At 39.4% G+C, this 26,624-nt stretch overlaps 1 pseudogene; it reads left to right on the top strand.

Moving 5' to 3' along the window:
- The first annotated feature begins 19,005 nt into the window (after positions 1-19,005).
- LOC124975200 (epithelial membrane protein 2-like) lies at positions 19,006-23,883 on the top strand (annotated as a pseudogene).
- The last annotated feature ends 2,741 nt before the right edge of the window (positions 23,884-26,624 follow it).

Below are 26,624 nucleotides of genomic sequence, written 5' to 3'. Positions count from 1 at the left end.
TACTGTTGAGTTTGCTGAGAGCAGACTGCTGAAGAAATTTGGTGATGGTGTGAGTTTGCCTCAGACCAAACAAGAAGAGCTGTTCCAGACCTAAGGACTGTCCCAAGATCTGTTGAAGATCTTTTAGTTTTGGGGATTTCCTGTCTTTTTCCCCTGAACTGCACGAGTTGCTTTATAAGTTGCTTTACTTTGAGAAAAAATAAACTAAATACAAGAAATTTTGGCACCTTTGCCATTTGGTCTTGGTCTTGGCCATTTGGTGTGCACACCAAGACCATTGATTCCATACATCTAATTCTTCTTTGTGGGAACATATGATTGCTTCTTCTTGGAACATGTGTGGCTCCAGCTGTGTTGGAGTCATGAATCAGTGAGACTCAAGAACCTAGAGATAAGTTCTCCCTTCTTTTCAGTTCTAGGTTTTCATCTGTTTGTTGGCCTTGGTCTTTGGAATAACTTCTGGCTTTCTGTTTATTTGTATGCCCCTTTTAAGATATGGCTTGTACTTCACTAGTTCTATGGTAATTCTCTTGGAAAAGATCTTTTCTGGTCAATTTAAAGGTTTCCATCTGTGAGCCATGGTTTTGGGGTTCCTCTCTGGTTGTTTCTCTCTGTTTCTTTTTTGTATAATCTTGCAGTTGGAATTGGTCTGTTGGAACTGGGGACAGGAATGTTCTCCCCTTTTTAGATCTAACAGGGGACCCCATTTTGCCAGGGAATATTCATTACTGGAGCAAAGCAATTCTTGCTATAACAGTTTCTCATCCAACTAAATGCCTGGAGAGAGTTGCAGGATCAATAACTGGTTAAACAAACAACTGTTTCTTAGTTTATAACAACATAGTAGACACCCTAAACATATGTGACATGGTATATATGTGCATCTGTGAACTCTATCTCTCTAAACCTTGTCTAAGTTTTCTGTAAAAATTTATAAAATGTAGGCTTACATAAGCTTAATGGCAAGACACCAATAAGTGCTCTCTTAGATACATTGTATCTGACATATAAAGGCAACACTAGCATTTGAGGACCTGTCTTATATCTGCTTGCTTTGACTAAGTCAATTTCTGATCATTAACATTGTTTTCTAAATGTATAAGAGATTTAAGGCTATCTTTTGAATTTTGTTAACCCATGCAGACCTGTGATTATTGTCACCATACACTGTATTCTAAATTCTACCTTAATACTTAAACTTAGTCAAATGTAAAAAGTCTTCTCTTCAGAGATCACTTTGCATTGTTGGTGTAAGGGATCCCATAGAAACCACACTGGACATGGGAAATCACATAAGGGAGTTCATTAAGCAAACAGAGCATCTCCCTGAAGGATAAGAGAGAAAATGAGAGGAAAAGAGAAAGGAAAGAGAAAGGAAAAAGAAAGGGCTTGCCCAAGAAAGAGTGTGAAAGCAAGGAGGATAGAGAAAGTGAGTCAGGGGGAGAGAAAAGCAAGAGAGAAAATATGGTGGTGAAGCTATCTTTAAGAATCCCACCGGGCTAACAGGGGACCAATAATGGAGAAGAATACTTGCAAGCTGACTGATGAACCAATAGCTAGCTAGTATGTTCACAGACTGACAGTAGTTAGGAGGCAGGGAAAATGGCTGCACTGGGGAGGGCAGGGAGCAACTTTGTATTACAGTTGGTATTCTCCAAAGTACAATTAGGTGTAGCAAAAGACTCGCATTTGAATGGAAATAACAAATTTGATTGGTATTTATTCATGCATGTGATGTTTTATAGCTAAAGTAACCTGTTGTCAATAAGTTATATGTCCAATTTTGTATGACTCTTCACACTGGAATTGGAATTTAAATGCATTTTTGGAAGCTATTAAAGAGAACCTGATATGTTCAAAGGTGATATTGTAAAACATGGAAGGATTCTGCCACTTTTTATGTAAAAGTAAAATTAAAAGTTGTCTCAGTCTGTCTTTGATTTATATTTTCAGATGTAATGTTGTATTGTGTTTTTTGTGAAGAGTGTCTTATCTTACCAGATAAGAATCTACCTCCCACTTACTCCATGTTACAATGTTTCCAAAATAGCCTAGATGTCAGCTTATTTAAAGTTGTGTTCAAAAGATTGATTTTTTTGTAAAGAGCATTTTTATCTCATACAGGGAATATAATATATACCTAAAGTTTCAAGAGTATAAAAGTCATTTTTCTTTGTTCATAGCCATCAAAAAACTGAAGTTTTTTTTTGCTCTGTTAATTTCATTTTGTATTTTCCATGTAATCTGTAGAGCATAAAATGCTTACTTCCAGTACTAATACTAACCCCAATTGAAAAAGGGGTATTTGTTCAATTATATATACCTGTTATAACCTGTTACTCTCTCTTTAAACAAGTGAAACTCTCTTGCCTGTTGTTTAAATTCAAAAATATGATGAACAATGCAAAAAAGTGAAAGGACCAAGGAAAAAGCAACTAGTATTTTTGCTTTTCAATCTAAAGTCATCCAGGATTCAAAGAATGACAGGATCCCTCTCTGGGCCTTGCACCTCTGGTGAGTCACCTAATCTGCTGATAAGAGATATTGAGACAACCCTAGAGAATAGGAAGCTAACCAGTATACATCCTACTAAGAGATGTGTCAATGGCAATGAAAATAACCCTGATGCATCCAAGAGAAGCAATATATGATCAGTCAGGCCTAACGCATCCTGACAGTTGTTATATCTTGTACAGGAAAACTAAAGAAGCCAGGATGCTTGGCACCTTGTCCTCAAGAGTGAGCTCTGAGGAATCTCAGCTGACATTTAAGAGTAGATAGGACAAAGGTCAGATTTGACCAACTTGTTCTCAAACACCAGGCAGGAGAGTAAAGCCTGAGTACAGTCCTACATGGACATTTAAAAGGAAAAGCAATGGTTTTTAATATAACTTAAGAGGTACACTTTTGTGTGCCCTACCAAAAGTAAGAAAAGCTGGAGGTTATCATGGAAATGTTCTTAAGAGTGCCTAATAATAATGCAAGAGTTGCAAATTTCTCCTGAGTTAATTTCAGTCTGATTTCATAGACCTACAAATCTTTCTAACCTCCTACATTGATGATCTTGATCTGGTTTTCATTGATAAGTTTATGAGTTAGAGTTCACATGGTTTTCAGAGACTGAGTGAAATACTAATTTATTTGTGCTTAATATTTACAAAAATAATGGTTTACTGCCCTGTTTATTGTGAACTTAGCATGAACTCTGCCCTATGTATGCCTTATTCAGTCACATGCCATCTGCAACTCTGAACCTCTTGACTGCTCTGATGCTGAATGTCCTCAACTGTTCATGTCCCACTTGATAGAGAACAAGGACTTTGGGATACTTCCCCTAATTTTTCCTGCTTTCAGGAGAAAGGAGATTGGCGATATTGTTGCCCACTTTCCATAGAAATAGAAGCTAGAAGTTCACAGTGGGGCAATGTAACAGAGGATCACTTGATGCTTTGAGTATATCCCTTGTCACTTCAAAATGATATATATTTTTCTTTTTCCTAACCATTTCCCTGACCTTCTCCCTAATCCTTTCTCTAAACTTCTCCCTGTTCTTAACCCTAAACTTCTCCTCCCTGATCTTCTTTCCCTTGATTTTCTCCTTCCTGAACTCTCATTCCTGAACTCATTTTCTCTCATTCACTTCTACAAAAACCCCGAGTTTCTGATTACGGGCAAAATCACAGTCATTGGAACAGGTGGCCCTGCACTTCTCCTTTGTGAGCAAGGCAATAAATCATCTTTTTCCTCTTCCAAAAAACATCCTCATTATTGGATTGGCATCAGGCCCAAGGACTGAACTTCTGGAAACAACCTCACACCCACTGAAGTCATCACTAGTCTCATATTTCTTTCAATAAGCAAATTAACAGTAAAAAATTATGTGTACATAAGAGAGATTTTAAATAAACTTCTGATTATTAGTTTTCACTACAATTTTTTATTGATATTTGAGTAAAATTTGCAATTTCTATCACAAAATGTAACCATAATGCCTCTCTATATAAAAAAGGAGGGAGAGTACTATTTTATAATATTTCATGGGATTTCCTTCCATGATACAGGTCCTAGTCTACCCATCTTCTTAAAATTTGGAAGCATTAAACTTCATGTAGAAAATAGTAATTTACTTGGGGAGATTATTTTTCTTTAATTTAGTCAGTTTATCCTCAAATACATAAGTTAGAAAAAAGGAATGAAAAAGAAGCATCTCAGATAAATAGGGAAGTCAGTAGAGGAGAGGTAGTGAATCAAGATGGAGGTAGGGAGGGAAAAAGAAAGAACTGGGCAATACTATTGAAAAAAATATACTGTATAAATTGTGAAGATACCATTGTGAATTCCATATTTATGTATAATTATAATGCAACCAATAAAAATGTAAATAAATTAAAAGTAAGGCCAGAAGAGTAGAGGAATGGGAACAGGATAAGAGAGGTAAAGAGGACAAGGGAAGTACTAGGGAATGAATTAGAGTAAATGATAATACATGCAAGGAGAAATATGTCACAATGAGAACCACTGTTATGTAAAATTAAAATGTAATGACATTACATAAAACTAAAATATTAGAATTTTATCTATTTTAGTGTAGTGCAATTCCAGATAATAATAGCAATATTGTTGCAGCCATAAGACAGATTCATGTTTCTTAATGTTTATAGCATACTACTATGTCAGATTGAGAGTTAAAATTTGAAGAAGAATGTCCCGACCCGCGGGACATCAACGCAGGATGGCAAACCTAAGAGAGAAGGAATGAAGGGACAAGAGACACAGGGAGTGACAGCAAGACAGGAATTCTGATCAAGCTGCAAATTTTTATTGTTCTCAAGGGTATTTATGCTGAGGGAATGAGGGGTATGATGAGACACAGGCTGGTTGGCTGTGTTTTTCTTTTGGGCTCCTGATAAAGTGCAAGTTCACGCTGGCGGGCCATAGGCAGAACTATCAGCCGGGAGTGGGGAGGGGGCACGCTCTGGGAATCTGTCAGCCTTCAGCTGCAGGGTGCCTGAGTCAGCTGCAGGGTGTTTGTGCAGGGGAGGCAACTGCAAAATGCTCCCTGGGCTGCTGCTTATCATAAAGGTCAGAACGTCCTCAGAATGAGAACTTCTTCTTGGTCCCTGACAGAAGAACACTATGACCACTGTACTGCTCACTTTACTCTAAAGCTTTATTGGAATACTTGTTTTAGCACTTGTGAGATAGACATTCTACCTTTATATCCATAACTGTTTACGATTTTTCTCTTCCAAACCCATAATAAAAATAATTTTGTCAGAAATTCTTGTATCTTGGAGTAGCCAAAAACAGATATCCTAAGACCAAAAAGTGACTTCCATTCATTTGGTACATAGGGATCACAATTTTCAGATCTTTTTGCAGGTGTGTAAGAATTCAGAACACAAGTAAGCTCAGAATTTTACTCTCTGCCTTCTCAGATTCTAGCACTTCTGATTTAAGCTATTTCATTTTGGCAAGTTAATCTCTTTATGACTGTTTATGCAAATAATATTTGAAAATTAAACTAAATAACATTGTAGTCCTTTACACAATGGCATCTGGTCGGTTTTCAGTAAACACCAGCTATTATTTTTGGTTGAGAACAGAAAATATTGTTAAACTTGCTAAAATCAATATTCATGACATCAGGAATGGGTACCCTTTGCACATTTTGATGTAGAGAAAGGACTATTGAATTGACTGTTTCTAGGTCAATAAATATTCACATTTGCACATGATATACAATTCAGAGACCTGAATAAAAGGTAAATAGAAAAAAAGTTTCTCAAAGGAATTATATATTTTTTTCTGTTACCTAGATTTCATCAAGAAGTAAGATTTTTTGTCCATCTCATTGTCTTCTAAGTATTTAAGTCTCAGACCCATCATGAGAATAAAAGCTGTCCAAAAGTCAATTGCCTGTATTAATGGCATAATGGAAATTCAGTAGAAATTTTCAAAAAGCAGCTTTAATGATGACTTTTCAAAAGGCATCTACCATCAACATTCATAGAGATGAAAGATGATTTTGTCAACTGTATTCTTCCTGTTTTTGTCTTTGCTAGCTTAGTTTAAACTCTGTTTTAGGCCATTAGTTTTCAGAATTTTACCAAAATATAGGATGTAAAAGTTAATAAAATCATAAAAAGTAAAATTTAAAATTACCTACACTTGTAAATATTAGAATATCTCACTACAATGAAGCTGAAAATGATATGATAAATTTTATTTATCATGGTAAATGATATGATCAATTTCTCTAAGCTGAAGATATTTTAGAACATCTACCTTAATATATATTTGTAAACAATTTAATATAACTTGGTAATTCCAAACAGTTAAGACTTCAGAAAGTAAGCAAGTTGGAACTAACTTATGAACTTTTATAACCACAATAAATTTAAATTAGATGGTTGATCCAAATGTATTACATACAGAAGACTAAAATAGTTATGCTAAAAAAATAAAAAGAAAACTTCTATAAACAGAATAATGAGGTTGAAAAAGTTCCCAAAGTATTTCAAAGGCCTTCTTGGGTCTCAGTATTCAACCATGTTACAACATACTCTTCTAGACACTGAAGATGAACACCAGAGACATTCTCTGACCATGGTTATTTGCAAATATTTTATTATAACAAATCCAGAAGTTCCTATAAAATTTAATAAATAAAATATCAATAATTTTCTTTGGTTATTATCTTTTAAGAAATAATAACTTACATATGAACCAGAGAATAAAACTAATGGATATGTGAACAGCAAGCCCTGTGGATGAAATGGTAGAAGGCAACATCAATTCTGTAACTTTTTTTGTCTTGGGCTGGCCCACAGTCAACTACATGGCCACTTCTAGGTATGAAGTGTTACTTTTCCTGTATTTGCTTGAATTAACCACTGTAATAGTGCCTATAAACAAAAGGAAAGATTCAATCAAATTTTGTTGCTATAATTTTTGAAACATTTTATTCTGATTTTGTTTCAATACCTTTGAAACACACACCTAACAAAAACACTCATGCACCTCTTTTCTCCAACAGACCTTGGGATTAATATCTATGAAATTCTTGTGCCAATGTTAGAAACACTTCAGTCACATATTTAGTTTTCTACAGTGATTTTAAAAGGGTTTAAAGTGACAAACCAATTTGTCTGAAGGATAATTTTAGAAATATGTATATCAAATAGAATGGTAGGCTCTCTAGGAATCTGCCTCCTCTGCATCCCTCTTCTAATGGATTGTTCCTTATTTAACACATTGAGCTTTTAGACCTCACACTCTTTATAACTTACTAAGGCAGAACTTAACTGAGGCAAATTTCATTGAGTTTGAATAATTAGTTTATACTATTTGTATTTTTAACAAAATGGTTTTTCATATACAAACAAAATAAATATTAAAAAATATTCAGTTTTTTAAATAGTCTCCAGTTTTGACTTGGTATCTAGAAATGTGTCAATGAACATCAAATTTAGATTTTGTTTGGTACAGTTTTTAAAGTCATATTACTATATGAGACTGGAGAATGTATAAATAAAGAATATTTATATTCTTAATCTGAATGTGTTTATTTGGAAATGTTCAACTCAGGGTGACTATACCATTTCTCACACCTTTAATTTTCAGCAGCTCTGCCCCAACTCAAGTTTTCATTTTATAGTTAAAGAGTAAGTCTTCATCACATGTTCTTCAGATTTTTATTTTTCTTTGCTTTCCACTATCACCAAATTACCTGGGCCAAGTCCTGAAGTCAGATAAATATAGTCCAAACAGTTATTCTTCTAATAAAGCAGAGGGTTGCCACAAATCTCTATAGCCCCATCAGGTAATTAGTGTATCTTCACCACTGTTATAATATTCCAGAAAAAAAAATTATTTCTTGCAGCAGCTCAGCCTTTCAATGCTGTTGAAATGTGATGTGATTCATTTGTACCTTAATTTACCCATGCTGCAGGGACAGTGAACATGTGTTCTAGTGGGCTCCATCAATATCATTGGGCTGTCATGAAAAAGTCACAGATGGGATGAAACAAATTTATTTGTGCCAATTCCAAAGTCTCTATATCAAGATGTCTTCAGGAATGGTTTCCTTTGAGGTTCACACTTTGACATTTATATTGCTCTCTTTTGATTCTGCATGATTTTTTCTATTCTTCTGTATCCTTATTCCTGCTTTTTATAAGGAGAAAAATTTAATTGGATTAGGCTTTATATCAATTAACTGGATTAGCATTAACCATGACTTTAAGAACCATAATTGAACTGGGGATATAGCTCAGTTGGTAGAGTATTTGCCTCACATGCCCAAGGTCCTAGGTTCAATCTCCAGCACCACATAAAATAAAAATAAAAATTAAAAAGAAACCATATATTTAAATAAAGTCACAGTCTGAGGCACCAGGTACTTGGAACATCAACATGTGAGATTTAGAGTGAGGATACAATTCGAGTGGTAATATATACTAGTGGGCTGCAGAAAACAGACTCCCAGGAAAGGAAACACTGAATGAAGGGATGTGAACATGCAACATTTTAATAAATACAGGCAGATAGCATCACAGATGGGCTGCTGAAGTTTAATTGGCACAAGAAATCTCTGATTGTAGCAGCTTCTCTCAGCCAGGATTCTCTTGGTTTTGACATTTAAAAAGTTATTTTTCTTGGTTAATCTCTTGTCATTGAAGTAAATAAGATCACATTGTTCCATTTTTTTCAGTTTCCCAACTGACTAACTGAGTTACTTCTTAGTTGACTTATCAGTCATATAGATTATTTTCTTCCCTCAGTCCTACTCAGATTTTGGGCCCCATATTGTGCTTTCTTGCACCAAGTAGTCTTGAAGCATTTTCCCCAATGTAGAACCTGGGTTGACCTGTTACTGACAGCTTTCCTTAACATAAAAAAAGGGCAAACAATAGTCTCTCAATTGAAATGGAACTCCTAGGATGTTTTTGCAAGGCTCTCTCTTTAAAATGTAGAAGAAATATTATTTCTGTAGACAAATATCCCCTGTAGCAGGAGTATACCAGACTTCCAGAATCTTAGAAGGAATTTCATACAGTTCTGTCCTGGGCAGTTGTCAGTCTGACATATGATGCTGAGAAGCCATTTGCTAAATAGAAGCCTGAGTTCTCTCAGCTCTTCAATTGGATGTTTTTAGAGGACTCATTTGGATCAAGGCTTCATGGAAGAATTGATATAAGTTGCTCCCACAACTGTCAAAACACCTTGAAGTTATTGTGTAGATAGTGCTTAATCATTATATGAAATATCACCACTTTTTTTTATCAAAATCTTATAATCTTTTCATCAGGGTCACTCATGTCATCCACATGCCCTGATGCAATAAACCAACTCTTTCATGTATAAAATCCAGATACCATTTCTTTTATATTTTATAGTACTTCCAATAATTTTATGTCCCTCCTTGACCTCCTTTTGTTCTAAGACCTCAATAAAAAAATTCTGCTGCATGACTCTATAGTGCATGCCTCTCTTTGTTTTGAAAACAGGGCTTGGTGGTCTTTTACATTCCTCTAAATCAGCCTGTTTCATGATAATAAACCCTGATTTAACTTCCCACATCTTTAATATCAACCTGTATTTTGATATGTAAAGAGGTGTTGAGATAAAATTTAGCTGGGGTTAAAGCCAGAATTAGTGACAGGCAGTTAGTTTAGAAATAGGGGATGGGGTAAAATCAAGGAAATGGAGGCCATGAAAGTCATCTGTCTCTGGAAGTTGGAGAGTGCCCCTGGGAGAATGGAATGTTAAGAATCTCTGGAGCACATTGATTACCAAATTTAGGTGCCCTTGTCAAGGACTGCAAGCAAAGAGTTGCAAATTAATGCTCCCTGGGCCCTTGCCTGGCTGAATTACTTTGGCTCTCCCCCTGCCCCATCTGCTTCTCACTTTTTACATCTTACCTGCAAAACGAGGCCTAGTCACATAGGCAGGAAGGAGAGATAATGGGGAAGAGAACTGGAGAAAAAAGAGACCTTAACATATAAAAGATGCAGGGTGCGCTCTCTTCTTGGGACTTTAGAACATTGGCCATGGCCCCTTTATCCCTCCTGGGAGAAGTCTGTATTATTACTACTTTTAAATAAAACCTGATTAATATGCTTACCTTGGCATGCTTCTCTAGTGTTCAATCTTCAACATTAGAGGGAGCAGAACTTGTCACCGGTAAATGGCTCTATCAGTGTTTGCCCTTGAGGTAAACGGAATCAGGATTCCCTGCATTCTGGAATGGGAGCCCCAAGATAATACAGTTATATGAGAATGTTCCCTTTGTGTTGTGCTATGTAATACACAGGAGTGGATTTTATATACATATATTACATATCCTGCTTTTTTACATTTTTGTCACTTTTCAAGTCTGATGAGAATAAGAAATATCACAAGAGTTTTGTGATCTGGTGGAGCTATTTTGACTTTGGAATCAGATACAGCTTATTCTGAGTCCCAGTGCACCTACTTATTAATTATGGAAATACATCCACAGAAGGTAAAATATATTACATTTGGTCAATAGGTCTGACCTCAAATTACCAAATAAGTTTGCATTTCATGTATTTAAACAACACTCAGGGCTGTAAAAATTGCAGGCTATGTGTCTGTAACCCCTAGGCATCTTCGTTTTTCTCCTGTATGATGTCTGCAATGTGAAAAACCTGTGGCCAGTATGGAGTGGAATAAATGATCTACTTTTTGACACTTCCTGGTTGAAATTTTCTGCTCCCATTCAGGGTATTGTTTCTTCTAATTTTGGACCTGAGGAGAAATATTATAGGGAACACTATCCCTCAAAACTAGTAAAGTGATAGACCAGGCCCTTTAAATTTCTGACATCAGGGGACCCATGATACCGCTCTTTACCGGTGACGAGTCCTGCTTCCTCAGGTGTTGAAGTATAACGCCAGAGAAGCACGCCGAGGCAAATGTAGAGTGGAAAATGCAGCTTTATTAAAGAAAAGTAAAAGCAGACTTCTCCCAGGTGGAAGAAGGGGACCCAAAGGCGGAATCCATGGGATGAGCAAATCTCGTCCTTTTTATGGGTTTCATTCTCCCATTCTTTCCCCCTTATCTCCTCCTTTCCTGCCTACCGGATTAGGCCTGGTTTTGCAGGTGAGATGTAAAAAGTGAAAAGCAGATGGGGCAGGGGGAGGGTCAAGGTTACTCAGACAGGCAAGGGCCCAGGGGGCATTAATCAGCACCTTCCTGCCTGTAGTCTCTGACAAGGGCAGGTAAATTTGGTTGTCAATAGGTTCTGCAGGTCCTTGACATTCCATTCTCCCATGGCAGTCTCCAACTTCCAGAGGCAGATGACTTCATGGCCTCCATTTTCTTGATCTGACCCGATTTCCTATTTCTACATTAACTGCCTGTCCCCAATTCTGGATTCACCCATATCCTTCAAACTTGGCATGTGGCTAGGATAAAATAAAGTATGCTGGAGAGAGTCAAACTTTAGGGTGTAGTTCCAAAAGCACATGTTCTTCATTGGTAGTATTTTATAAAGCACTTGAAGGTAATATACTCAAAAGGCTGCATTATGTTTTTTAATATCAATTCCAACTGTTTCTTTTTATGCTATCAACATGAGTATTAGAAATATTTAAATTACCCATGCACCTTAGGTGTTGTTTTCATCAGATATTGTTGCCTTAAGGGGTCGTTCCATTCAAAGTTTAGTCTGTCTCCTAACAAGGACAGAGAGCAGAATAGTTAAATAACATTTTATATTATTAGTCATTATATTATTTTTATTCATGAATAATATACAGGTGTACATAATCCATAAAATGTAATGGCAAAGTGCACCAGGTTAATGCAAATGTTCTGCTGGTTGGACTAGATCCAACTTCTAGAAGAAAATATTGTCTTAAAATAGCAGCAGCCTGAGGCTCTGCAGGGCAATTCTGAGACCTCAAAAGAGAAAAAAAAAAAAAGCTGCAACAAAGGACCTACCATTCTGTTCTTATTCTTGTGCATTGGCTATTATTCACTGTCACTCACAGGGAAGGCTCCCTAGTCTCATACCCCACAGCCATGGTCCAATCTTGTGTGCTGACAGGGAATTGGGCGTGGGCTTCCACTGTTTTCTCCTTTTCTCCTGAGTCCGCCATATAGGTCATTTGAATCTAGACTTCACTCTCCTCCTTAGGAACCCCAGGTTGCCCTACTGTGCAGGGGCTGAAGAACCCTAGGGAGAAGGACTGGCTCCTGAACATCCGGAAATGGTGAGTGGGCAGTGGCATCACGAGCCTGGGGATGGAGGCTGTTGGAACCATGGGACTTCTTGTAGCAGAAACCAGGCCTGACAAACTGGAACTCTCCACAGTCTCTGGAGACTGCAGGTCTTAGCCCTCCTGTGGGGCAGTGCACCCTCCATTTTACTAGGCATGCAGGTGGATAACATGTCAGTGGCAGAGAACGCTCACTGCCTTGCAAGATATTCTCAAATTCTGTCTCACAGGTGTGTGCCTGTGGCCCAGCATCTTCCCAGATGTTGGTTTTTGACAGGGGGTCCCATTATTGTGATCAAATCTCCACATGCCATTTTCCTGCAGGAGAGCAGCTGTGGTCTGTAGGGACCATGTTTCCTTCTGAGCTAGCTAATTCTCATTTTTCCTTTCTTTCTTTTTCCTTTCCTTTCCCTTCCTTTCCTTTTCATTCTTTTTTTCTTTTTCTTTATTTTTGTGTGTGGGGGGCTGGAAGTTGATCCTTGGGATACCTTACTCCTGAGATATATCTCTAGTAATTTTTATTTTTTATTTCAAGACAGGGTATAGCTTATTTGCTAAGAGTGTCTTGTCTGATTTATCTAGATTTTTTATTGCAATTAAGTATATGATTTTTACATACATATGGATTCATATATGGATTTAGTTTATATTATGATTCCTTGTTGATTATTGTAGTAGTGTAGTTTCACAATATACATGAATATCAGGTAATGAGAAGTACTCCTTTTGGTCTTATAATTGAAAAATTTCCTGGCTAAAATTATATATAATTTTGTAGATGAAATTATTGTATTTCATTAAGTTATTGTATTTCATTATGGTATTGTATTTCATTAAAAGTAAAGCATATTGATCTTTTTTTATTATTGCACTATAGTTATACATAATATTGGGGTTCATTTTTACATAATCATAGAAGTGATAACGCCATTTACCGGAGACGAGTTCTGCTCCTTCTAATGTTGAAGATTGAACACTAGAGAAGCACGCCAAGGCAAGCATATTAAGCAGGTTTATTTAAAGGGAATAATACAGACTTCTCCCGGCAGGGAGAAGGGGGCCATGGCTGATGTTCTAAAAGTCCCAAGAAGTGAGTGCACCCTACATCTTTTATAGGTTAAAGTCTCTTTTGTTCTCCAGTTCTCTCCTCCCTTATCTCTCTCCTTCCTGCCTACGTGACTAGGCCTGGTTTTGCATTACTGAGAAACCATTGGCAGGGGGAGGGCCAAGGTGATTCAGGTAGGTAAGGGCCCAGGGGGCATTAATTAGCATCTCCTTGCTTGCAGTCCTTGATAAAGGCAGGTAAATTTGGTAATCAATGGGCTCCGGAGATCCTTGACATTCTGTTCTTCCAGGGGCAGTCTCCAACTTCCAAAGGCAGATGGCTTCATGGCTTCGTTTCCTCGAATTGACCCGATTCCCTATTTCTACACTAACTACCTGTCCTTAATTCTGGCTTCATTCCCCCCTTTAGCTTTAGGAACTCCTAACTGCTTTAGGGAAAAGGGGGCGTCGGTCATTCTGGCTGCTTCGAAGCTGAAAGGGGGCAGCGAGGGGCAAAGCAGTTTGGAGTTCCTTTTTTTAAAAATCAGGTCAATCGAGGGGTCCAAGGTAGAAGTCTGGTTGGGGAAGAGCAAGTTGTAAAGTCATCTGGGGGTGGGTGCTTCTATGATAGAAGAACAAAAAGACATGAGTACTGAAATGGGATTAGTACAAAGTAAATGTTGCAGCATCTGGAGCATGCCACTGAGTATCATGAAAATGACAGAAGTCAATCTCTCACCAGGCGGTGGAAGAACTGAGAAATTGTTCCCATAACTAGACCTAGCAAAGGCTGGAAAGGACAAGGCCTTTATTTGGGAACTTTAATATTGTCCAGGTTATCAGGAATGTAAACACAACATTTAACTCTTAATGTCATTGGGGTCCCCAGAAAATATAGTTAAGCTACTTAATGTCATTTGATTCTTGTAAAATATCCCTTTATTGGTATAACCTGTGTTTAGTAGAGAGCTCTATACTTCTGTTACTTAGGGCTAGATAATCATATGATCAAACATAGATTAAGTCTACCTGTGTAGCTCAGGAAGGTCTGCAGGCCTTAAACTGACTAAAAACTTCTGACTCTGGCAGTTTCTCTTGATAGTTATCAGGCACATTTGCTGAAGAATCTTTTATTTGTAGCTTCCAGTCTTTATTCTAGTGGGCTAATACAAGTGTACATCTTAAGTTACATTTAACTATTATTTCTCTTAAATGCCCAAGAATGATTATATTTTGGTTTTAACTGTTTTGCTGGGTGTCTAAGATCAAGCTGGTCAAATTGACCTGATTCCTGTTTTGTTAAAGAGTCAGCTGATTTCCCACAGGGGCCACTCATAGAGAACTTAAGAGCAGCTTCTTAGCTCCACCAGTGCCATTGGTTAGGCAGGGTCTCCTTGATGAGGTGACATCCTTTGGAAGCATAAAGGGATGTCTCCCTTTTTCCATGACCCTCCTTTGCAGCAGATGCACTGAGTGATTTTTCATCCTCTAGTCTCAACAATCTCCTTGATCAGGAGGTTGTGTGACCCAGAGTTGCAGCGCTCCTTAGAGAAGTCCTCTTATTCCCTGGGTTCAGGCTGACTGAGGGCAAAAGTTCCAAATACTGGTCTATCTTGCCTTCTGTATTTAATTCCAATCTCTAAGTTTGATCTTAACCATCCAGCAAGCCAGTCTCACCAGTCATAAAGTAAGAGTACTGGGCTTTAACTTCAATGTCCATAACTTTATGATTATTTACCTTTTTATCTAACTGGAGTCTGCATTAGTACTGGAAGTTACCACTATCTGTTCTATAGGTGATGGCTTATTATCAAAAGTTACCTAGGTTGTGTGTTCTTGAAGCAGCTACTTCTGCAAAACATTAACAGGTAACAGTTTTACAAAATGAAATTAGCAAGAGTAAAAATATATTCAGCTTGTATAATAGCTATCTTGAATTTTGACTGAGAACCACATTATATTCCCTATTTGAGATCATAGTAATTTTACAACAAAAACAATCTTTTGATTATAACTTTAAATAAGCTGAAGTCTGACTTATTTTGGAGTCACTCTAACAATCAGTAAGGTGGGAGGCAGAGCCTTATCTCAGGTAAGGTGTGGCTCCTTACAAATCTTAAGTGTTCTAATTTTGATGTTGATCTTTGCTTCTTTCTTAAATATCATTTTAAGAAGTTTACATATATTGTTTCCTGGGTCTATATGAACTTTATTATTAACACAATTTAACATTGTATCTAAAACATGAATCAAAGAAAGGCTGAGAGAGCTTTTAACTCTCCTTTTGTGTGATAAAGTGGCAAAATACCTTCATGTTTCACAAAATTAACCTTTAAACAAGTCAGGCTCTAACTTTTATAAATACATTTATAATTGAAATTCTTTATCTTAGTGTAAAAAGTAACAAATTTTACATATACCTTTTTGATAGCAGGTCCTATAATAGAACATTAAATGATAGAAATAAATCCCCAATTAAAATTTACTCTTTATAAGTTTAAGATTACCATTACAGGCAAGTTTAATCTGGAGAATAGCAGCTTGATAAATTCCCTGCTTTAAAAACTTGTATACCTGGAAAATATGAACACATTTAATATACAACTAGAAACCATTTCACAATTACCTTGACACTTTTATCTTACCAAATTTAGTTTTTAAAGAAAAATGTAGACTCTGTAACACAGTACAATACTCTAACAGTTGTTTAACCATAATTGTATACACCAAAATTTTTAAGACTAATTGTTCAGAACATTAGTATTTCACCTTAGGAAAAACCTTAAATAGCTTTAGCTGTTTCACATACATACAACCAACTTAGTTAAACGCAAACTTGTTGAAACTTGCCCTTTACTTACACAGACTTTCTTAGCACTTACTTAGACCCTCATGTATTTCATCACACAAGCACTTTCTTACCCAGAAACATTTCCTTTTTCCCTTTTACTAAATATATTTCCATACCCAGAACCTTTTATTTTCTCTTTCCTATTTGTTGACCCCTTTTTGTTCACATTCTGAAACAACTCTTATAAAATTTCTGAATTTAAATAAATTACTCTATTTTAATAAGATTAAATATTTTGTTGTTTATAGTACTCTAATTGAAACACAGTTGAAACTTTTGGGACCCTTTGTATATAGAATTCCACTTGTTAGGACATAACTCTTAGTAACCTTGTTTTTAGTTTAGTGATGACACAAAGCAAGTTTAAACCCTTTTATTTACCAACCTATGAAAACACCAATAATGTCATGGAATTTAAGGAGTTAAGAGTACTTGCTGTTATTTAACAATTAGCATTTTAACTTTGTAAATTAATCAGATGTCTCTACAAACACATTTGAGTAATCCCATACATGTTAACTCTAATTCACTTATTCTGCAAAAACCAAGATATCAAACAAATATCCTGAACGGTTTTTGTTGTCTCTTTCCTGTTGAAGAAAAGTCCTAGAAACAATTGATATTAGACATTTTATTAACATCACTATTTTATTAGCTTGACCACCTAGAGACTTGTGAGTTATTTTCAAAGACATTTTACTTTCATTAGTTTACCCAATTTTAATTGAACCTTTAAATCACGTGAATTAAAAGTATTTGGATCCATTTTTAAATTTTAATTTTAGGAGTGCTCAGTTTTGATACAGACAAAACATGACACCAGACAGCACGACATACAAATAACACAAAATCAAAGGCCTTGTAACTTTATAGGTGAATCTCCATTGCAATGTAACTGATGTTCAAAAACTCTAGTTGAATAAAAAATAGAACTGATCAAAAAAATCATGAGCTCAAAAAAATATAGAATTAAAAAAAAAACAAGAGTCCTGGAAAAATGATACGGCTGTTAATTACTTCAGTAAAGCGCCATAAAATTCACTTTTGCTGGAGTTTAGGTAAGACTCTTTTTAACCTTTTTTTCCCTTGGATTTGAGACCGGTCTCCTACTGAGCCTTTAGGCTTCTTTTATTTACATTTCAATGTAAGACTTGTCTGAGATCTGGAAGGACCTAACAGGTTTTAACAGAAACCTTGTGCCTAGGGCATTTAATCATCTCATCAGTAGAGGTTGGATGTCAAAGAAAATTATGAGACCTTATTCTCCATTACTTTTGAGAATGAAGCTACTTTGCTAAGTTCCTCACTGAGATATGCCATTGGTTACGAGCTGTCTATGGTTGCTTATCCAGGATTTATTTTCCCCCTTTGTGACAAACAGGTTAAATCTTGCTTCATAGGTAAGCTGAGGACAGGAGTTTGAAGTAAGGCCCCTTCCTGGGGCAGAATATTGTCCTATGGTGACTATTTCCTGTAGCATTGAACCTGTTGATGACATAATTAAGCTTTATTTTTTGAGATCTTTTAATTCCTATTAGCTAAGAAGTTTAGGAGTTCTGCAATGGCCTTTTGATATTCCTCCTGGGTGGAGGCACATAAAGGATGTACTTTACTTACTGGAGAACAATCACAGAATGTTTTATCTTTGAATTTTGTTAAGTCCTTAGCAAAGGTTTGTCCAGAACAGGTGAGGGCCATGTAAATCCTGAGGCAATACAGTCTAGGTTAGTTGAGATACAGTATCTGGTTTTTCAAAGGCAAACAAATTGCTATTCAGAGTCTAGCATAAACAGGAAAAGCCATCTTTTAAATCTAACTTAGTAAACCAAGCAGCAGTTGGAATCCAAGATAAAAGCGTATGGATTAAGAACTACAGGATGGGGGAAATTACTGCTTCATTATTCTAAGGTCTTGGACTAGGCAGTTAGCTCCTAAAATGGGCAAATTGCATGGACTATTACAAGGCATTAAAAGTTTCTATCAGTTTGAATGATCTTTAATAAGTCCTTTTTCTTGCCTATATGTTCCCTTTTCTTTCTTTTTGATGTCTATTAAAAATGGAAGATGCAAGCTGGAGAAGATCATCTGAGGTTTGATCAGGGCCACGTGCCAATTTTGTAATTTCCTCTAAATATTTGGGGCTGAATAATGATAAATTTATACTTTAAAAGTAGGTGGCCCTTTATGGATTCAGGATTCAGAGTGGTGTGCTTTCTTATTGCTTTCTTAAGTCTCTCCATGAAAATAGCAGGGCTTTCCTGAAGGCTGCATAATAGTTTTTTTAGGCATCCTACACATTATTCAAATCCCAGTTAGGATGGTTTCTGGGAACTGCCTGTTCTCTAGATGGTTAATAGCATAATTTTCCAGGTGAGATCAAATACCTGGCATAAGTTTTGAAACATCTCAATATTTATTAGGATCCTCCAAAAGCCTCCTTAAATTTATTTTTGTCGGGCTTAAGTTGGGAGGGTTCCCTCGATTTTCCTCCCTTAGTGGGCGATTCCTCAAGGCTTTCTCCTCTTATGGTAGAGATTATTGCTGTCAAGCATGGTAACATATGAAAAGCACTTTTCTTGATCATTTGCAATTTAGCAGTATGCAGGCTAGTGGTGAACCTGGCAATACTGTTGAGAGAGAAGCTCCCTTCTGAGTTAGAAGTATTAGGGATGTCTCCCTAACTTTGAGCTTCCTTATGGTCCAGAAAAACCCATCTCTCACCACCTGGCTTTGCCAAAGTTATTTCTGGCCTTCTTTGGCAAAGTGCGAGGGTCTTAGTTTGCCCTGTGCTAGAGACCCTGGGAGGATTCAGACTTAAGGGCATTACTGCTTTCCTCCTGCCACTATAAACTCCTAATTATGAAAAGCGACGACGAAAGTAAAAAGTGTGCCTTTTGCCTATCTTTTTACCCTGTAGACTAAAGGAATCTCTGGAGGGTGAGGGGACATCTATTGGTTGTTAGGCGTATAACGCTTGGAGGGTCTCACGGGAGGGGTTTTTAAATGCCTCCCTCTTGCAGCTTAAAGAGAACACAGTGAGCACATTTAAGCATGGGAACAGTAATGGGGAGACTCTAGTGTCTAGACTAGTGAAGGCTAACTATGCGAACAAAGGGAACCTGGGCATTTTCATACTAATCATTCCAGGCCTTAATCCTACAGCTTGAATTCCTAATGTCTGACCGGCAAGGGAAGGGGAGCATCCAGGAGGGAGTGGATGTGCGGGAGTGTTGTGCACTGTATGGCCCATATGGAGGCAAAGGTGATTGGCGCTTTCCCTCAGTGCCATTGTCTACCGATCACCCTGGATACCCTTCAGGGCTGTCGGGAGGGGGCATCTGGAGAAGGAACCTTTGGGGTCCACCCGAGAGTAGCCCGGGCCGAGAACCCCGCAGTTGCTCCAACCCTTCCTCCACCTCCATGCATTCTGGGCAGATCAGGACTAGGGACACTGTGTACTCGCGGCAATTGCGCTCCGGGCCTGGACAGAAAAGTAGGAAACGGCTTCAGCAGAGCCCCAACATGCCTGCAGAGCAGGGGATTGGAAACTTGCCTGGGCCGGGAAACCTCTCACCCAAGTCTTAAGGATGGCGGCTGCACTAACTGCATTTAAGTAGCCGACGGGTACCTATTTTGCCCTCCAAAAATAAAGAGACAGAAAGAAAGATGCACCTCAAACAGATGTGGGGTGCATGGAGAGAGAACCTTACTTACCTTGGAGGAAGTCTCAGTGGGACCTCCAAATCTGATGCCGCCATTTACCGGTGACGAGTTCTGCTCCTTCTAATGTTGAAGATTGAACACTAGAGAAGCACGCCAAGGCAAGCATATTAAGCAGGTTTATTTAAAGGGAATAATACAGACTTCTCCCGGCAGGGAGAAGGGGGCCATGGCTGATGTTCTAAAAGTCCCAAGAAGTGAGTGCACCCTACATCTTTTATAGGTTAAAGTCTCTTTTGTTCTCCAGTTCTCTCCTCCCTTATCTCTCTCCTTCCTGCCTACGTGACTAGGCCTGGCTTTGCATTACTGAGAAACCATGGGCAGGGGGAGGGCCAAGGTGATTCAGGTAGGTAAGGGCCCAGGGGGCATTAATTAGCATCTCCTTGCTTGCAGTCCTTGATAAAGGCAGGTAAATTTGGTAATCAATGGGCTCCGGAGATCCTTGACATTCTGTTCTTCCAGGGGCAGTCTCCAACTTCCAAAGGCAGATGGCTTCATGGCTTCGTTTCCTCGAATTGACCCGATTCCCTATTTCTACACTAACTACCTGTCCTTAATTCTGGCTTCAGAAGCATGAAATTTAATTTGCTCCTCTTTATTACCCAGTAGTTTCTCTTTTCCTCTCCTCCTACTTTCTCCTCTCTTCCATTTATTTATAGTTTTATATATTACTGCTTTATAGATACACATAAAAGTAGAATTTATTGTGATATATTCATATAGGCAGATAGAAGTTTTACTGGGTATATTGTAGGTAAATTTAGGGAAAAATTGTCTTCCTTGTAATGATGAGTTTTATCATCTACACATGAGATATTTAAGTGTTTCATGTGCTTCTGCTGATACTTATTTTCTCATAAGTTCTACATATTTTCTTTCTAAACATGTGTACATGTAAAATATCACATGCATATTGCACACATATAAAACTTAAGCATAGTGTTTTATACTATTTCTTAATCTGATTATACTATAACTAAAAATTTGACTGGCTCCTAGTAATCATTTTTCCCACAGAAAATTATTTTTCTCTTCCAAAATTTACATTCACTTGAACCATGCCCCTGGGGTTGTATGGTTGGTGTTTGGATGAGTACTGTTGTGTTCTTTCCTGTTATCATGGTTACAAATGCTGTAATTTTAGGAAGTCTGTGACAATGAGCATCATATATCTTCAATAGCAAGATTTTCCACAAATAATAATAAACCCTTTGAGTTTATTAGTATTCATTTGTTTTATATCATCATCAATATTATTATGCCTGTGATGAAATTCTATATTTCTCTAAATATTTTTAATATTCCTTTAGATATTGATACTTTTATGATTATTGAAGGCTTAGACATAGATATCCACTGTATTAATTGGCAGTTTAAGGCATTTGCCTGAATTTCTTTTGTGGTTTCTGTCTTCAAAGTTAAGAAAATGTATTAAAAAGGCAGATAGAATTGGATTTCAAGAAATAAAAGGTTTTGCTTTTAATTAGTAAAAAAATTTTACATTTTTATTCCCCTGAGTTTGTATTGTAGATATCTTATATGTTTTGTATTTGGAGATTATTTCAAATGGAATTCTAAGGCTTATCTTTTGAAATTCTAACAGAAAATATAAATAAGAAAAATCTCACTTCCCTATGGCTGCAGGAAAATAAATATATTTTCTCAACATCATTTGTTAAGTAAATGTTGAATGACACATTCACAAAAACATCCACTCCTTCCTTGAAGATTTTTTTTAATGTTTCTAACAGTGAATCATGGATTGTCTTATCTGGAATCTGGATCTTAATAGAAAATCATAATAGGATAAGATTTGTCTTTCCAATAAATATGCATTATAATCTATTGATATAATCTGAATGATATGTTGTAGAGATATCAATAAATGGACATTTATTTTTTGAAACAGTTACATATATTTTCTTTAAAATTTATGATTCTTTAGATTTAATTCTCTTCTTAGTCATACTCAGACTCTGCACCTGTGATGTGCTTTTTTGCACTCTTGAATCTCCACACACTTACCTCATAAGGAACCTAGGTTGATAGCTCAGTTTTTGAAGATTTACTTAAAATGAAAGTAAGAAAAAAAATTGTATTGGTATTGGGATGTATTCCCTAGGTACTCTCTTAAAAATGGAGTGAAAATATTTCTTCAGACACATCCTCCACATCAGGAGCAAATCAGCCTTTGAGGAACTTTGAAGTGATTTCATATAGTTTTGTCTCTGGGTAGCTCTCTTTGTGCAACTGAGTTGCCATTTAATATCCAGAAACCTGTGTTTACTCATCCCTATAATGAGAAATAATTTTAGAGAACACAGATGAAAATAGTTTTCATGGAGGCAAGTTATACATGTATGTGCTGTGACCAAAGTTGACAAACCACCTGGAAAACACTGTGAATACTAATTGTTTAACCATTATTTGCCACTCACCTGAATTTTATTTCCAAAGTTTGTAATAACCTTTTCACTGTAGGCACCAATGTCATCCACATTCCCAGCATAAAAGGTTTTATCTTTCTTGCCTGAATTCCAATTTCCAATTCATTGGTAGTTCAAGGGGGTACAACTAATTGTGTTTCCTTGCACTGCTTTTATTTATGTCCCCAATAAAAGGGTTGTGTGCTCCATGCATGCCTCTATCAGCTATGTTTAGAAAATGACATAGAAACATGTATTTTTTGCTGATTTGTACAGGAGGGTTTGGATTTCTTCTGCTGGAGTCATTCCTTCTTATAAACTGAACCAGGATTTTCCCAGGTCCTAGAAAAGGGCTCCCAAAACAATCAGGTATATAAAAAGGTTTCTTTTATATGGAATATATGTGTATATTCTATATATGCACAAAGGTTCAGGCAATTCTCTTACTTGCTTTTCTTTCACGTGAGTAATAAAATTCCTTATCTGTAATTCTTCTCAGGTTCAAAAACTGGAGAGACACTGTCCTGAATGAAAGCAGGGAGCTTTAAGCAGAAAGCTTCCAGAGTTAGGTTTTCTCCCTCCAAATGCTGGCCATGGTCCATTCCATTCCAGATAACAGCAAGCAAGCAAAGTGTAATAAAATTAAACACACACACACACACACACACACCATTAGAAATTCTGCTTTTATTTAATAAGAGCCACTAACCAAGTTCTAACATAATAAGAAAAGTTGTATGAGTCATGTGGTATAGTGGAGGTTTTTGGGATTTTAAATTAGACACATTGTTTTTTTTTTTTTGTACAGGGGATTGAACCCAGGGGCACTTAACCACTAACCAACACTTCCAGCAGTTTTAAAAGTTTTATTTAGGCCCAGAGGCCCGGCCGCAGCCTGTCCGGCCACTCTGCAGCTCCCTTGGTGACTGGAGGCCGCGGTCCTTAGCCCTGCACCTCTGTCCACAGGCTACTCGACGCTGCAGGCGGTGCAGGCCACCATGATCCTGTCCACCATCCTCTGCTGCATCGCTTTCCTCATCTTCCTGCTGCAGCTCTTCCGCCTGAAGCAGGGAGAGAGGTTCGTGCTGACCTCCATCATCTAGCTCATGTCCTGTCTGTGTGTGATGATCGCGGCTGCCATTTACACAGACCGGTGCCAGGACTTTCACCACAGCAACCTAGAGTTCTATTCCCTGACGTCGGAGGGCAGGTACGGCTATGCCTTCATCCTGGCCTGGGTGGCCTTCGCCTTCACCTTCGTCAGTGGCCTCATGTACCTGATACTGAGGAAGCGCAAGTAGACTCCCGGCACCGTCGTTCCCTGCGGTGCAGAATCCACACTCAGATAACCATTTTGTATATAATCATTTTTTTTGTGGTTTTTCTAGCAAACATATTGTTTCCTTTAAAAGCCAAAAAAGAAAAAAAGAGAGAGAGAGAGAGAAGCGTTTTTGCATTTTTGGGATGAGAGAACAGACTGGCATTCCGGCTGGCATTCAGAACTGCTGCCCACCCGAACGCCAAGCAAGACAAAGGCCAAATCCAGCCGCAGACACCCAGGAGACGCGGGCGGGTGTTCCTCAACGGGGCGGGGTGGGGTGTGGCCAGGGAGGGAGAAAGGGAGCCCCGGGACCTCCTTCCTCAGGGGCGGCTGGGCTCCTCCCAGCTTCCTTCCAGGAGGGCTGAGCAGGGGCTCAGGTGAGGGGCGACTGTGTCCTCAGTGTTGGGTCCAAGCTCTGCGTGGGAAACCAGCGTCCCCACGCTGGTGTTCTGTCCATAGGTGAACCAGGCCCAGCCCCCTGCAGCGCACCGGGTCGCAGCCCAGATTTGCTGATAGCACCTCTGCTTGTTTCAGGGACAGTGATCCTTAACTGGGTGTCAGACTTAGGCAGAGAATCTCTGCAAGAAGTTCCTTAGAGCATCTTCAAGTGCAGGCTGTTGATCCATCCCCCGGCCCGTGGAGTCAGCGGTCAGTGGTCGGGCCTGGGAATCTGCATTTCTAGAAAGCTCCCACAAAGATGCTTAGATAGGCTAGAGCGGGGACGTCCATCCCAGAGCTGGTGGAGAGCTGCCTTGGACATGTCAGTAGCCTGGTCGCGTCCACACGGCCCAGCTGCAGGCCGGGCCTCAGCCTCCACCAGCTCTTGGTCACTCTCTTCCACAGCTGTTTACATCTGGGTCACAGAGCCCCACTCCCAGGCCACCGACACCTCCAGAGGCTGTGCAGCCTCCTCCCCAGCCTCCCTCTGAAGGCCTCTCCCTTCCTGCCCTGCATTCTAAGGCTGGCTGGCCTCCGTGGACCCCTATCCTAGGGCTCAGAGGCCCTGCCACCATTTGGTCCTTCATTCATCCACATAAATGAGGGCATGCTTGCCGCGTGGCAGGTGCAGGGAACACCCTGTCCAGACAACCTGCTTCCCCACAGGGATCGTGGTTCTAGAAACCAATTAGGAGCACTAATTACAAGCCATCCGTGGTGGAGCTCCAGACACCACCGAGGATTCAAAACGGGCCCAGGGGCGGGAGGCAGTCTGGTGCCCGCCTGTCTCTAAACGCTCCGGGACTTCGGCTTATTGAAAACACAGCTCAGACACACGGGGCTTCTCGGGCTGTGCCTGTCAACGAGGCAGAGACGCATCCCCCACGTAGTTTTTAAGCTTTCCTGGGCATCAGGGTCTGGGTGAACGAGCACCCCATGCGACTTGGTGTGTCCAGAGGCACGGATGCGGGGTGGAGCCGCGCCATCCGGAGGCCTGGGAAATACGCAGGACAGCCCGTCTGTGTACCTCAGCATCAGGCCAGGGAGGTGACCCTGGGATGGTGCATGGGACCTTGGGCTATTTAAACGCTTTTGCTCCTGACGGCGTGGTCTGCCATCAGCTTGGCTACAGTGGAGCCAGGGAGACGTCTGGCGGAGTAGTTCCAGGGTCACCATGGACCCCTCTTCAGTGCAGAACAGCGCCTCCTCATTCATTCATTGGTTTTCCACAAATAGTATTAAGTGTTTTCCATGCTCCTAGGCACTGGATGAGGCTCTGAGAGCAGAGAGGCAATCAGACCCCCTTGTGGAGTTTGCTGACTCTGAAACAGGACCCCCTGCCTGTGGGGAGGTCACCAGCCCAGGGACATGGGGCCAGAGACAGGACTAACGGTCACCTCCTCACCCCATGGAAAACTCCTCAGGCTCACTGTGGGCAAGAGCGTGAACCACACCCTGCGGTTGGCAGGATGCTGTAGGAAGCGGGGTCTAGGGCTCCCTCCTCCACGCTTTCTCCCCACGTGGCTTTTCTAGAATTTTCTGATAGCCACAAAAGAAACAAACAAAATGCCTTAGAACCAGAGGTGTGGACAGCCCAACCCCCATGCAAGGCATGAATCCCTCCACAAAAGAACTTGGGGGCCACAGAGATCTGTCACACGCCATCTGGAGCAGCCCCGGGTTTCCCCAGCGGGCAGCCACCAGGTCCAGCGCTCCAGTGTGCACATCCACCTGTGATACCGACTGTCGTGAGGCGTGAGAGGGACGTTGGGGAGCCAGCTGAGGCCGCCAGCCATCCTCCCGCAGGTAGAAGCAGCCCCCACCCGGTGCTCGCTGTCATTTGCTCAAGAACAACAAAAACTTAGCTAGGACATCCAAGAAGCAAGTATTAGGACCAAATCTATGACTGTGTTTGAAGGAACTGTAGTTTGCGCATCTTACGACATTTTTATAAAGTACTGTAATTCTTTCAAGGGGGCACGTGATGGGGACAGACTAACTTGTTATTTGCATTAAAATTATTTCGGGTCTCTGTTCAAATGAGTCTGGAGCACGCGTGGCGTGTCGCTCTGCGTGGACGCCGTGCACGTCTGAACACAGGAGAATGAGACGGCCCTGCTCCCGCTCTGCCTGGGTTCTGGGCCTGTGCACGCCTCCTGTGGCCAGGCTGACCCAAGGATGCCTTGTGTTAACTGGCCGTGAGGACACCTGCAGCCCAAGCCCCAACGGAAACACACTAAATGCGCAGCCTCCGTGGGGGCCGGAGCACGCAAAATCAGCCTAGTGGGGAGTGAATTACTAAACTTGCTAATGATTTACAGGCTACTCACAAATAGCAGGTCGGACCATTGCGTGCAGGGGAAGGCGCTGGTGACTGAGAGATTCTGGGGAAGGGCCGGGAGGTTACTGACAAAGCTTGGTTTGGGGACAGGTGTGAATTTAGGGTAGTTAGAGAGTTTCTGCTTACTGTGCCTTTTGAATAGTCCATTTCTATGTTTTGTATAATCTGAAACTGTACATGAAAAATAAAATTTAAAACCAAATTGCCCAGAGCAACAGACTCGAAAAAAAAA

Source organism: Sciurus carolinensis, unplaced genomic scaffold (genome assembly GCF_902686445.1).
Source record: "Sciurus carolinensis unplaced genomic scaffold, mSciCar1.2, whole genome shotgun sequence".
NCBI lineage: Eukaryota > Metazoa > Chordata > Mammalia > Rodentia > Sciuridae > Sciurus > Sciurus carolinensis.
This window is presented reverse-complemented; position numbering and strand designations above follow the sequence as displayed.